This window comes from Triturus cristatus, chromosome 8 (genome assembly GCF_964204655.1).
Source record: "Triturus cristatus chromosome 8, aTriCri1.1, whole genome shotgun sequence".
NCBI lineage: Eukaryota > Metazoa > Chordata > Amphibia > Caudata > Salamandridae > Triturus > Triturus cristatus.
Window position 1 is genome coordinate 1,328,837,723 of NC_140591.1, and position 15,724 is coordinate 1,328,853,446.

The window sequence follows — 15,724 nt, forward strand, 5'->3', positions numbered from 1 at the left end:
ATAATGTACTTAGACTCCAGTTGTTGTAAGATTTTAAATCAATACCAAGAATTGCAAAGACTACATATAACCCACCAGTAGAAAGAAAGAGAATTAACAAATTCATCACATATTCCTCCAATTATGGATTTTATGTACTGCATTGTCCGTGTAAAACTGGGACATTTTGGGAAATTGGACAAAAAAAGCAGAGTGTAAGAGCACGAAGGAGAGGGGGCTAAAACATGCACATAGGGGCAATTTTAACCTGTGATCACTCACCCGGTGCTACAGATGCTTGGATACCTCCCCGTTCACAGAATAGGTGTGAACAAATGTAGTTTGGTGTTGTGCAATGCTGTGAGCTGCATGTCAGACAGATTCAATACACACAATTAAGTGATCAACACAGTAGTATCCTTACATCAAAAACAAAGATGACTCATAAGCAAATGTGAAATATAATTGATGTTCCTTTATTTTTAAAAAAGGCACGTGCATGAGTTAAGAAAGCATAATTTAGTGTACTAAAAGTAATGCACCTGCCTGTCAGTGATGAAACACATTAACCTATAAGCGAGCCAGACTTATTAAAGATTGGGAATGCTTGATTTAAAGAGTTAGTCACTTGCTATTGATGTCTTTCTGGCCGGAATTCACACCTCCTTAAGGCACATGAGTGTGCATAGTGGGCAAGCAAGAAATTCAATAAAGATCTTTTCCATTTTCACAGATGGAGGACGCTGCCAATAGGAGTTTGAAAGTACCTTGATACGTTACACTTTTCCAAAATGCAAGTAGTAAAGGCTGTGATGTATAAAGTGACACTACAAACACCTCTCATTCCCCCCATTCCCCAAGTTAAGGTGGCCGGTGCATAAAATAGTGGGGGTGCTCCCGAAACCCACGTCCACAACTTACCAGTGCCTTGCTACCAACCTTTTATAGTCGCTGTTAACCCCAGTAGCTTATCCCTGTTTGTGCTGCTCAGATGGTCATTGTGGAAGCCCCACACAAACAGGGGGGTCGACGTGGCCTAATATCTATAGACCCCCTCTGAGTGCGCCTTCTCATAGCACCCAGACACTATTGCTTTCCAACACACAATCACTCTGCCCCTACCCTCAGCACCAAATCACTATTGGTTTGTAGCACACTCTGCCTCGTGCCCTCCGCACCTAATACCTGTCGGCTCCCATCTGGAAACTGCTGTGAATCTCCAGCGCAGCATACTGTTACTATGAGACCCCCTGCTCCTGACACAAAGCCGCTAACTGCCTTCATCATACTACTGCTGAAGAGGAATGGGAGACGTTTTTGCACAGCACTCTAGGATCACTGAGTTTGGTCAAGCAGGAAAACTCATTAATCCTTGGTTTTCCAGCATCACACTGTCCAATTCAGCCACGAGATAGGGATCTTTTTCTGACATCAAAGGTTAATGCTTTTAGAGATTGGAGCGTAGGCGACAGACAGATCCACATATTACGTTTGGCACTTTTACATCATGCAAACCATTCCCAGGGACATGCAAGAGCCTCTCAACAGAAACAGACTAAATTCTGCTATTGTCCTCCAGCGTTGGTTCATGGGGTGTGCTCCAAAATGACTTACTTGAATTGATCAGTGACCTGCACAACACACATACCACTGATGGACACGGGTTGCTTCATGCCTGTCAACTGCCTGGGTGGTGCAGTATGCTGTGGTGGGTGAAGGGCGGGACAATGTTCTGCACGAGTCTGACTTAGGACATGACAGGTCAAAGTCAAGGAGGGACAAGCCAATACTCTACATGGAGGCTCTCATTGGTAGCAGTTTCTCCCTATCAATGATTGATGGCCCTGTTACGCTGGTGCCTAGAGATGGGCAGAGCCTGAACATGATACTAGGTGGGTGGGTAAAGATTTTATGCACACCGTGTAAATTACAGCCCAAATTTGACCCTCCTGCCAGGAAATGGCTGAATGGTAAAAACATTGCCCATTTGTGCGGGAACTAGCTCCGTTGCAAAGGATGAGGTTAGCCTCACGCATACTCTCGTTGTTGTTGATGTCACTTAAGAAACAAAACAAAAGACTTATTTTGAGCCATATTTAAATGCATTAGTGTGCTTTTCAAAAACATTTATACATCTCAATTTTACAATTTATCGGCAAGCAGAAAATACATTTAAAAGACAGACCTATAAACGAAATCCGTATATTAAAAAAAAAATCTCATAGTCTTGTTCTAGAACATGTGAGGCAATGCCGATCATATTGGATTGGGTGCTTGAATATGAGAGGAAATGGGAGCTGAGGTGCCATTCTTTCTTCTAGTACCAAACTCCACAATTGATGCCTCTTGCCTGCGTGGACCGGTGCTGCTGTCTCCCAATGCTAGTGCAGCACAAAACTTGTCCTCGAGGAACGCTGCACAGTGCGGTGGTGACTGAGGCTTTGCAGCAGTGAAGTAAAGCGCCCATTGCCTCTTTGAAAAAGAGCCGCAGCCCGTGCAGGTAAGAGCGATGAGGCCAGGTGGGGGACGATTTCGCCGGATGATGACGAGGGAAAATTATTTATTTTATTTTCCCTCATCATCGTCTGTCGAAATCCCCCACCAACCCTGCCCCACCGCTCTTACCTGCATGGACCACGACTGTTAAAAAACCGCCAGAATATGTGGCGTGAGAGAAGCGAGCCTTGGTAGCAGTTTATGGCAAACTGCTGGCCACTCTCTAAAAACACACATTGGCAAAGTAAACAAAGAAAGAATCGGTGAATCTCAAATAATAAAAAAGCAGGTGAAAAAGTACTGCCATTCAGGTGAAATTGAAAAGGGTGCCGGGTGAGCTTTAAAGGATTAACACCTTTCTATATGTATGCTATTTAAAGTCATGATTCACTTGATTCACAAATCCTGCCAATCCCATTAAACTTTTTGTCAAATATCAAAGTTCTCTGTAAAAAACTAAATCTGTCATCTTGAAAATAGCAAATCAATTTTGAATAATGACTTAAGGGCTGTAAACATAAGAAAAATCACGGGCAAGGAGAGGCACTATAAGAAGTGTTTGAGCCCAATACAGTGGTGGCGGGACTCAGAGGCACAGAAACCCTGAGTAATAAACCTGAAAAAACAACAGAAAACTGCCTTTGCTTCACAATTAACATGTTGACGGCCTCGGTGGCTGCCATTTTGAGTAGTGGATTTCTCCACCATTTTGTGTAAAAATCAAAAATCAGATTCAATTTATTTGTGACTTTCACAAAGGGTTCAAAGAGAAGAGATGTAAATCAGAGATGGAAAGAGGCAGAGAAGAAATGGCACAGAAGGAGTGAGACATAGGTTGTGCGCAGCAGGGGTGGTTCACAGCTGGTGTTTGGCACTCGGCCTGATTTGAGTGCAGGGCCTGCATGCTGGACCCTGCGACCAACCCCCAAAGGCTATCTGCAGCAGGATTTGGTGATTGTATGTTATAAAATATCCTATATAAATGCACTGAAGAAAACACACTTAAAAGCTGATGTTTGGTTCTGGCTGAAACATGCAAAACTGAAATTTGACAGTTATGTTGTGTAAACAGTGGTAGCGCGGCACAGAATTTTTACAGGTGTTTGTGGCTGCTATTGCTAAGGAGTTGCACACTTGCTGGAAGATGGGTATTTTACCATTTGAATTGTTCTGCAGCATTCAACTCATTACCACCTAATAACTTTGAGTACTTCTAACAGAGCTTTAAATTAAGCAAAACATGTTATAGTCAGGAAAGTACCTTAGCGAAAAGTGATTACATGAATTTAGATTATCACATTGGAAATAGATGTTGTCATGTCCATTAAAGATTGAAAAAACAATAAACCATGTAAGGACTACATCTACCATAATGCTATAGGGCCTTATTGAAGGCAAACGCTAGTTAAACGTTCTAATTTTCTTGAAAAAACAGTTTTCGTTAGATTGCAGCTAACAGTGGCCACTGATTGCAATTTGAATATTATGTTTACCTTTCATGACAATTTGTTGAAAAACATTGGATAAAGGTGAAGACCAGAGGATGTATGCAATTCTGTGGCTGTAATGTTTACCAGATAATTATGGATTTACTACATTTACCACAAATTGGCCGAAGAATTTGAAGCATTTTTACAGGTCACAATTCTTTTTATTTTTATCTAAACTGAATGAAAATACAAAAGAATGTGCTGTGTGATTTGCAATTAGTACCGGTTGACAAAACATTGACAGACATTTAACATGTTCAGTAGTGTATACAAATGTGTGCTGATTCAACAACTGAGGCTCATTTAAAAGAAGGTAGTATTGATTATACTAGGGTAATCCAGGAATCACTAGAGACCTAGGGCAACGCAGCAGCGAAAGAGACAATGGTCCCCAATAGCAAATACTAAATGGTATGTATAATCAACAGACACAATAAAAACAACGGCGCAGTAGGTGCCTGTGCAGAAATGTGCCCAGTGCTCTCATATACGTGATACACACAAGTGATACAGCATGATCAACCATATAAAAACAACAGCAAGGGCGCTGCTCATCAAAAAATAATATACAATATGTCACATGTCCGTGTTATGGTCGACAGCATTTGATCCCGACATAGATACCGGGATCATCATCAGGACACCAAGTAGATGGGGAGCCCGAGAAAGAGAGCAGCACGAGTATAGGTCGCACTCGACTTAAAACTGGACAGGGCGGTAATGGGAAGAATGACATGAACCGGACCAGAAATTTGCCTGTTGTGAAGAGGGCCGAATGGCTCGGTGCAGCGGCAGTGAGGGTATGCTGCCGGCGACTGCTGGGATCAGCGGGGCAGGAAAACAGTCAGCATCATGAGTGCGCATTTCAACGATTGGACTCACAAAGGGGCAACGCTTCAAATGAGGCATGATGCGCCTCTGCTCAAGATATCGCTAGACTAGCCCTTGATCTCTTCTGTCTCCTTCTCTTTCTTCTTTCCTCTTTTCTTTCTTCCTGTCTCTCTTCCTCGATTATTGTTCATTAGGGTTAATACTCTTATAGGCGTAATAACCTCACCTTACACTTTTAAATGTGATATGTTTACCTCACAAATATCTTATACTAACCCTGGTACAGTATTATTCTCTGTTTGTTCTGCTTGAAAAACAATAAAATACTTTGAAATCGAAAAATGCTAATAAATAGCATATTTCCATGGATTTCATAGTTCCATTGATTTTGTTTTCAAGCGAGAGGGTCTGTATACTTCACCCAAATTTGCAGACTTCACCGAACAGGAGGCAGGGCAAAATCGTCCGGCCTTCACGGCTTGTTAGATTTAAAGAATTTTGAAGTCAACGGCATCTGCAACTTTTTCACACAAATATTGATTCTTTTTAATCTGAGACTCTGAGGATTTTCTCAGAAACGAAATAGGGATGCACGTTCCTCTGTGTCAATGTTAAATGTGATTACAAAGAATGTATTTTTTTAGAAAGATGTTTGCTCAGAAACAACTATAAAAAAAAAGCCTCAATTGTAATGTTTTCAATTCACATTAGAAGGCCCCCTGTGTCAATAAATTAGTTTACAAGTAAAATGCATTGTATCCATGTTAGTCCGAACTTGTCCTAGCCAGTGGCAGCAGTCACAACACAAAGGTGAGGGGGCGGGGGACAAATGGATGGATGGGGTGGCGTGGGGGGTTAGGAAAAATAATAATTTTTAAAAACGTACCTGTTACCTGCAGCCGCCAACGCCCGCTGCAGCCTCTGAGCTCTCCCAGCAGTCTCTGGGACGGCAGAGGCTGCTCAGCCAATCCTGCCGGTGCTCTGGAAGAGCAGCACCAGGATTGGTCTGAGCGGCCTACTCTGCCGCTCAGACACTGCCTGTGAGCCTGCGGTATTTCTCCAATTCTGATGTGATCACAGCTGGGTTGGAGAAATAGAAGTACGCATGAATGTTTGGCCGGCCTAGGACAGCCGGCCAAACATACATGCGCACTTCTAAGTGCCACCATCTACCTGTCATGGCCCATCCCCGCCCTGCACGCATATAAGAATCAAAGAAAAATAAAATGATATTGTTTCATTATCATTTTATTTTTCTCTGACTAACTCTGATGAGTGGGGCGGTGCTCCTTCGCCATTACGGAGGAGCCGCCCCTGGTCCTAGCCCTGTTCTTCTTCTTAACCTGACTCCCGAGTACCCAAAACCCTACTGGTAGCCTAATGTCATATCTGTGTCACTTTGTTCATTCTTGACCACTTTATGTAAATGTTTCTTTGTTTAGCTAGTCCCGAAATCATTTATTTTTAATGGGTTTTATTTTTCATTGTAGCAAGCTGAAATTATATTTCTTTGCAAAAATGTTTCTCTGTAGCAGTGTCCATGTAAAACGTATTTCTGGTGTCTCTGCAATGATGTGAAAGACTGAGTAGGAGCCGTAGTGAAAGACTGTTAGTGGGAGAGAAACATTGAGATAAAGAGGATGGAATTGTCCTTTTTTTCTGTAATGCTGTATTTCTCTTCATGCGCTTTTTTCTATCAGCCCATTACATCTCCTTTGGTGCACAACATACACAGTTGTTCACCCATTAAAATGCAGAATCATTTGCACCGCTGATATAAGTATTAGATGTCAGAAGAGTCGTGGCTCAGTTTCTTGCAGATGGATTTGCACTTGCACTCTCTCAGATCAACAATTCAAATATGCAGCCAACACAACATCCAATAAAAAGTTGATAAAGTTCAGTGAACTGAGTAACATTAAAGCTAGCTTGAGTATAAATAAAGTTGCTCATGTTGACTGTTTGACTCAAGATTGGAATCCTCTTTAGTTTTGTTACTCTGCTTCTCAGCCTAGAGGCCAGTCTATGTTCTAAAACATCCTACAGGCACTCAACGGGGTATTGCGCCCTTTCTTGCACTCTTTCGGCACTTTTGTGTTACGAAAGTGTCTGCAGTTGTTTGCACGATTCCTTCTGTAGTAGCCCAAATTGGTGGCTGTGCAACAAGCCCAAAAATCCCTCACAGAACACGTGTCCAATTTAGGAAAGGCGTGTATCCCCGCAGATGCTGCACGTGCACAGGCAGTCTGAGGGTGCAGAGGCCCCGCAGAAGCTGCACGTGCACGGGCAGTCTTTGGTTGCGCCCACCCCAGGAGGGTGCAGAGGCCTTCAGAGCCCTCCTGAAGCTTCAGGGGAGTGGGCACGTGCATAGAAACAGAGAGAAATGGGTCTGCTAAGTTAAACAAATACACGTCTCTTTATTCTTTAGCTGTTCTAATGAGTTTGTATTTTTTATTTTAAAAACTTATTTATACTTTTACCTTTTTTAATTTTCAGAGAGGCATGGCACGATTGAAACACCTCAAACATACAGAGAAAAGGTAAAGTATAACGGACCAGGAAAATGACAAATAATGTTATGTACATGCATGCCAATGAAGATATTAGGAAATCCCATACTCAGCTGGCTAAATTCCTGAAGTATACTTCTTTTAGCTGTAGAATGAGTGTATCAGCTGTTGAAGTCACTATAAGTAAACTCTGAAGTTCTCCTCCAGGTAACAACCTAGATACACGTTTCATAATGATATTACAAAAGTGCATGAGAATAATGTAACATTGAATAATACAGTTTTCTTTTCAGAAGACTACATTTTAGACAAACTTTCTTCTTAAGAGTACCCAGTAGCAGCCGGTAGTTTTAGGAGGGAAGAGGGCAGACGGGACACACAAGTACACATACACGCTCACTCACACCCATGCATTCACACACGTACACACACACACATCCATTCACAACACTCATTACCAAGTATTCAAACTTATATGCACGCATGCACCAAACATTAACTTAATTTAAGAAAGCACACTTACCTGCAGCTCAGCTTCAGAAGTCTGGGACTGCTGCTCTCCCTCATTGTTTGACCTTAGGTCAGCCAATGGGGTAAAGCAGCAGTCCCAAGCCTCGGAGGTCCCAGGAGGATTGGGCCCATGAGGGTTGAGACTGCTGCCATCCCTCATTGGCTGACCTAGAGTCTGCCAATGAGGGAACAGTGTGTAGAACAGAGGTCTAGTTGGGGCCAACAAAGGTCCTCCGGTAGCCTGGGCTACTAATGATTCAATTTAAGTGTTAATCAAAATGAAACAATACAAAAAAAGTCCCAAAGGGACTTGTATACTTAATATATGTTAGGACGCAAGGTTTGCAATGACAACTCATTTATTATCATCATAAATAGAGTATCATATACAAGGATCGGGATGATTAGGGTAGTTGGGAAGCGTCACGGTCATTAACTGGATTCCTGAGGACGCTGGCTGCGGGTTGCACCGGGGGATCCGGTGTCAGCGGGGGAGAGATTTATTCCCCCGCTGACACCGAATGCCCCGGTGCACCCCGCAGCCAGCGTCCTCCGGAATCAAGTTAATGACCATGATGCTTCCCAACTACCGGCTCTCCCCTAATCATCCTGATCCTTGAATCACACGCCCACACGTGGCTACCTAAAATCTTGGTGCAAGACAGGCGGTCTGCCTAACTCCAGATGCCCTCACGCACTTGATGTTAGCCTATATCGCAACGGCTACCTTGAATCCAACTGCATAAGTAAGCCAACGACAGACGCCAGATACTCTGACTTAACATCCCCAGTGTCAGAACCTCCTGAACATACACGCGCTCTCTTCTACAAATTCTTGCTGCTCACACTATTCTTTCCTGATGATGATCTCAACTGTATGAGATCGAAACGCCGTTGACTTCTCCAACAAAAACTCCATTACTGTATTCAATTGATTTAGGAGTTTTTATTGGTGTTCTCTCAATGCGATGTAATTTTAATGTCACCACCACTTCCACCACTTCACGCATGTTCACGTTATGTGCGAGCACTGGAACTGTCACTGACGTATATGATACTCTATTTATGATGATAATAAATGGGTTGTCATTGCAAACCTTGCGTCCTAACATATATTAAGTATACAAGTCCCTTTGGGACTTTTTTTGTATTGTTTCATTTTGATTAACACTTAAATTGAATCATTAGTAGCCCAGGCTACCGGAGAACCTTTTTTGGCCCCAACTAGACCTCTGTTCTACACACTGTCTTAACGACCCCAGGTCTTACCTCTGGGGTACCCTTGTTCCTTAAACATATGCCAATGAGGGAAGGCAGCAGGCCCAACCTCTTCACAGAGTGGGATGGGGTTGATGAGACTGCTAACTCCACCATGCTCTGTGACTGTCACTGATCGATACTCGACCCTGGGTGCTTAAGGGCTTAAAACTGAAGCGCCCAGGTCTGAGGCAATGAGTGATGCTACACCTCGTCACAGAGGGGAAGGCCTCAAGGACCTTTGCTGATCTTAGGAGGTCACTACCACAGGAGCTGTGACATCCTCAGCCCAGCAAAGTTCTGCTCAGGCAGCCAGGAGCTTGACATATGAGATATTGGATGAATATGAATACAAGACCTATCTTTGAAGATCATTTACTACACAGCTTCTTCATTAAGCACAATCCCTGTTTTTTAGCTTCTATGCACTGTGAAGTAGTACTTTCACCCCAGCAGCCTGGAAACTGGCCTGCATATACTGCTTTATGTTTTTGGGCAGATAGATACCTGTTTAGTTATGGTGTCCATGCTATCTCAGTATACCAAACATCAAAATCAAACCAGTGTACTCATTGCTCCAGCAATGTAAGCATCTTAAACCCAGCAGTTTCTGCATTGCATGGATAATGTGGTAATGTGGATACTGTGAATTGTATTTTTCAATAATAGCATATGATTATTGTATAACATTGTCAATTAATATGGCAAGCAAAGGTAGTAATGATGCCTATTAACTTAAAACGATATGAACAGTGTGTACATCTATGTGCCCGCTTAAAGTGTATTATAAAACAGAAGGAAACCCTGCTGTTACTGAAAATTATCTGTTCACAATATTTTTGTATATGGCTGCTTCTGGGTTCCATTGTTCTCAGGGTTATCCACTGGTGACAGATTCAAAATGATAATAAAATTAATTTGTCTCGAAAATGATTTCCATTATTGCCTAACTTTTTTTGCCGGCCTATCATACATTACGTAAAAACTATCCATTCTCCCTCCAATGGGGTCAGGTAGAATTAATTTTCCTTAATAACAAAAAACATTCTTCAGGATTCAAATACACTCTGGGGCTCATTGCGATGTCGGGCACAAAAAAGCCTCAGCCCTACAGTCAGAATCTTCGCAGCCCTTCCGACGACTGCCCGATTACGATGTTCATGGTCGGAATGTAAACTGGCCGGTCATTCCGGCTCTGTTTAGACTGACTCGCAGAGTATTACTGTCGGTTGGAACTGCACCGTAACCCCCTATGAGCGGGGTTTCCGCCGATCGGATTATGATGTCGCTTTCCAACGGCCTTTCTGTGTCGGTCTGTCAGGCACGGAAACGCTTTCGGAAAGTGACTTTGGGAGCCTCTGGCAGGGCCCCCTGCCCCGCGGCCTACGGTTGCTGGCCGAGGAGGTACACCTCTATAAAAATATGCACTGTGTGGCAGGCACCAAGGGGTGCCTGCAACAGGGTAAATGATTTTCCACACACACCCCATTTCCCCATAGGAGCATGTGTTACGGCCGGTTCTTGGGCATAGCACGACCTCTCTTAGGAAACAATGGCAATCTAACCGAACAGTGTTCTGTCGCATCGTAATTCAGCAGTCGGAAACACTGACCGCAATTCGGTCGGTCCCAAATCCAAAACGGTGTTGAGCCCCTCTGTGTATGTTTTTCCGTTGTATTGGGCTAATATGTTCATCATCTAGGCAGGCAGGATCTTGCATCAAGTCTCCTGATTCTAGTCTCTGCCCAAATCTTAAAGACATTCAGCTCTTAACACAATACTGTTTTCCAAGGGTTGTATAGATATTTGCATGTCGTCAGCTTATTTTCCTTCAAGGTTTCGGATGACTAGCTGTAAGTGTATTATTCAAGTTATCTAGAATATTGTGTTGCAATTGGCTTCTTTGTGTTCCAGAAATGCTCTAGTGTCTCCAGTTTGACTTTCCATCTACCTAAAGTCACTTACAAAATTTCTACCTTCATTATTGTACCTCAAAATCTCAACGTAACTTCGATGTTCAAATGAAAGAATTGTTGTCCTCTCGGAACCTTTTAACTGTATAGTAATATCATTGGCGTCTTCCCCACTTTTCATCAAAACTATTCTAAGAAGAAATTGTATACATTAGTATTTCCATGCTCATTTGTGCATATATAAATAACTGAGCCAGATACATTTAAAAATGTTTGAGCAGTCACAGGATAGTAAAATACTGGGCGTGGATACTGACACACTTCCCATGACTGGTTGCAACATCTCTATATATAGCCATATCAAAATTCTTCTTCTATGTTTTTTCATTAAAAAGTGTTTGTTCCCTCTTTGCAATAGAACTGTATTCCCCTTTGAAACATTTGTACAAAAACAGTCCATCTGGTGGTAGGAGCAATGCACATTGTGGTCCTACTGTGCAAAGGTGGTGGGATGCTGGAAGTCATTTTACTGAGTGGTTTACATTTTTGCCTCATCCTAAATGCTATCCAAACTGCTTCACGCTATTGGTTTTGCTTCAAAAGAAAGTCTTTTTTTAGCCAATAAAAATATGCTTTCATGTGGCAAAGATACACATATGGGAAAATTATCTGTGGATTGTAGTCAGACTGACTAGATTAAAAAAAGATTATTTTATATTTGTATAAAGAAATGAAGGGAATGTTCCCAAAAGTTCGAATGAAATATAAAGTCAGTGGAATGGTTTAAGTTTCCTACAACTTCCAAAAAATGGACAGTTTTCCAGAATTCACCAATTTCTTTGTTTGGCTGTGTGGAGAGTGAGGGTCCAAAATTCTCTGAAAGTGAACTGGCCCATCTTTTGATTTCATTTATCCATGGCATAGAGTTTACCATAGGCATTCTTTTCCTTTTTGGTTTCAGAGTGAGGCACTGCAATATATAAACAAGGTCAGAAATTGTATTGGTATTTTTTTCAAACCACAATTGTGAAAACTTTCAAGACTCGAAATCGAAGCTGTGGAAAATCTTGAACTCTAACATGCAGTAATTATTGATTGAATATGGTGTAGGAGGATGGTTCTATATTGTGACTCTTGATTTGAATATGTACTTATATCAATTTAAATTTACAAAGGAGTTATTCTTAGTAAACAATAGATCATATGGTTCTATGAGTTTCCTATTTCGCAGTAGACCATTAATCTTTCACCTACTGTTTTCCCTATTCTGCAGCAGTCCATTAACCTTTTAGAGTCTCCACTCATTAGTGCACGCAGGAGGGCCTTCAAGTATTTTTTTGTAACAAAATGTTATCTTGATTCATAAATAGATCCAAATGTAGTCAGAGTCTGCTAGTCTGTGGCCACCAGCAGACTAATGTGGCATCAATGTGCAGTGATATTTGCACTACTGCCTCCTATAAAATGGGCTAATGGCCAGGTAGGAACTGCTGTAGAGATTGATACTGATGTTTTCAAATGTGATGGTAGTAAAATTGGTTAATGATTCTTGAGTTTACCTTTTATCTACAATAATGCCTACCAAAATGCTTGATTTCATAAGGGATGATCATCATGTAACTAATAATTCTTGGCCACTCCGTATGCCTCCGTGGATTCCAAAGAAAGTTGACCTTACCAGAACTTATAAAATTACCTAAACCACTTCTCTTCAAGCAAACTCAATTAAAATTGGCTGGTATAAATTCCTGAATGTAAAGGTTTCTACCAGAACTTATTCTAGAATGTGCATATTATCGCACTTCCAAATCAGTTTCATAGGATCTGGTAATTAGCCATACCTTGCTGTAGTCGTCTGCCAGATTAACCAAACTGCTGAAGCAATCCTTGCTCTTCATTTATAAGCCTTCTACAATCAAAGGCATTTGTACACCAATCTAATGGTTTCTGCAGCACTACAGACTGTGTAAATTACTGTCCCAATATTTTTTTATTTGCATGGAAATCAATTACAGTTAGCCAAGAATTTGGTTACCATACAGTTTTTTGGCCATGATAAAGCTCTATACTGTACCTCCTCCTAATGCAAATTTTTGAAAGCTGATATTTCTAGAAAGGTAGGTGTACGTGCTCCAATGTGACACAGACATTCTTCTACTCAGAGGTTGCCATAATGCTCCAGACTATTAGGATTTTACAGCTGTGATGAACCCTGTCCCTAGGAAATCCAACCCCGAAAATGAAGGTGATGAGAAGCAAATCCAGAACCACACGTATTGAAAAGGCCTAGAAACTGTTTGTTTGGTCCTGAAATGGTATACTGTTGGTAGTAAAACATAACTAGTTACTCGCTAGTAATCTTTATTACCACTAGTATAGTCCTCCTCATTATAGCTGTTACTTGTGAAGCCCCGCATCCTACTAGGGTAACATTGCCCAATATTTATTTTTTTATTATCCCGTAGCATAAAGTTTCCCCCTTGCACTTCCTGAAAATACTAAAGCCACACATAATTGTGTCTGGAAGGGAGGGGGTAGGGTGCTGCTATGATGAGGAGGACTATCCTAGGGGTAATGAAGATTACTGTAAGTAAAAGGCTCATTACCCCTACATCTGTTCTCTTCTTTATAGCGGTTACTTGCCAGGATGTAACAAAGTAAGAAACAAACTGGCACAATTATATGATGCAGAAGTATATATTATAACTAAATCAGTGCATAGCTGTCTTGAGAACACAAAAAACAAATTTGTCATTATCAGAAGAAAACATATCGAACTTATGAGACAGAAATGTGTCATGTATAGCCCATGTAACAGCACAGCACATGTATTGTAGGGAAGCACCCTCTGTCTGAACCCATGAGGCTGCAACAGCTCTAGAACAACGAGACAAAACACTCCTTGGCTATTCTAAACCAACAGAATCATATGCCAACTCATCCAGCTAATGGTGAGAACAGAAGCCTTCCAGCCCTTGGAGGATGGCCCATAGGAAACCAAGCGTGATTGAGACACTCTGAAATGTTTTGTCCTGTCTTAATAAACTAATAAAGCTCTTCTGACATCCAAAAAAGAGGTACTACCCTGAGATGAGGAAGAATTAGGAGAATAAGCTCTTGACTAGTATGAAAAGAGGATTGTATCTTGTGCTTAATGTAGGTGATCTGAATGCACGACCACCTTGTCAGGGAAGAATTTCAAGAAGTAAGAAATGATGAAAGCGGGCAAGTGGCTCATTGCTGTGTATGCTGCTGGCAACAGGGGGGCTGAAGCTCAGACTGCAGTGGATGATGATGGGTCGTGGTGCAGAGTGGGTCTAGAATAAGTCTGCCATCTTGCCAAGGCCGGCCACTCCTCTGATCGTCTCCTTTTCTAATACTTGTAATCTGGACAGCTACCATACCAAAGCTTCTAATCCCACTGCCACAAGATAAGACTAAACTTGCTGAGGATCTTGTCTCTTAGATTGCATCCCGCAGTGGAAGTAGGTTCTTGCGCCTCCTCAAGTAGTTCCTGAGCGAGTGAGGAGGATGACCAAATATGCCTCAATTCAAACGAGGACACCATACCTCTACCCTAAAACTGACCCAATGTGCTAAGGGCACCTACCTCTAGCGAGAGTGGCTCAGGTCACTCAAGGTACGCAGAAGATCCCTCAGAGGAGGAATTCCTTCTAATGAGATTTGCTCACACAATAGCCCTGGAGGACAGGATACTGGCCATAGAAAGGGAAAGGGCAGATATGAGTTTAGGACATTACGTTTGACCCATAAATGGTGGCAGCAGCATAATACCTAGGGACAGAGAGGTAACCTTTGCCCCTAAAATCCCCAAAGGGGTTGTTCCACTCCCCTTAAACATCCCTAAATTGAGTATTTAGGTGGCACCCCTGAACTCTAGTATTCAAATTTGATGGATCAACAGAAGAAGGGCAAAGAAGAGTCACTGCCTGGTGAGAACTGCAGCAGAACTTCAGACTTAGGAGCAAAACCCTGCAGCCCTCTCTTGACAATCACAACAGAGTGACTTCGTCTGCAAGCTAGAAAACAACCAAAACCTTGGGTAGCCTGCCAGAACTTTATTAACCACCAACAGTCTCTCTTGGAGTAGAGGAGCTACTCTCCGCAGTCTGCAGGCACCGACAAGCAGAGTCCGGTCCACCGCCTTGCAGCTCCCTTGCCCGACCGACACTTCAGATGACCAGGAGAAGGTCCTCGTGCTCTGAAAGGTCATATCTGTCTCCCCACCGAGTGTGAAGATACCAGGACCTACCGGAACCATGCAGCACCAACCCCAGGGCTACAAGACGCCCTGCACAAAATACCAACAGGAGTCCAGTCCGGATTCTAACTGCACCAGGACCAAGCCGCCGCCGAGGGACATTAACATCATTGAGACCCACTTTGAGAGTGCCACAACTGCTTTGATTTTGCCCCTGCCATCTGTTTGTCCCTGACTGTGAGGTGCATCTTTGCGCACCCAACCCAGCTGACCTACCCACTCTGCTCCTGAGCCCCCCAGCCTGGGTCCTGATGGACCAGCTGTGCCCCATGTTCTAAGACCTCTTGTGACCTGAGCCCCAATTTGGGAGCCCTCCAACTTGCCCACAAGTCCCCCTGTGCAGCCTCTTTTAAGGTGGCTCCCCATCTCTATAGTGCCAGCTACCAGCCTACCCAGCACCCTGCTCCCGGTAGAACACGTGTGGTTCCAGAAGAACTGCTGGAAGTACTTTGAACC

The 15,724-nt window shown here is 42.6% G+C and overlaps 1 long non-coding RNA gene across 8 annotated transcripts in view; it reads left to right on the plus strand.

Annotated features, from left to right (window-relative positions):
* The window catches only part of LOC146805748 (uncharacterized), a 912,995-nt gene that overhangs the window by 688,985 nt on the left and 208,286 nt on the right, over window positions 1-15,724 (plus strand). For all 8 annotated transcript variants that reach the window (XR_014967901.1, XR_014967902.1, XR_014967898.1 and 5 more), the window contains one exon: window positions 7,293-7,336. This is a non-coding gene — a long non-coding RNA (uncharacterized LOC146805748). The remainder of the gene's footprint in view (window positions 1-7,292; window positions 7,337-15,724) is intronic.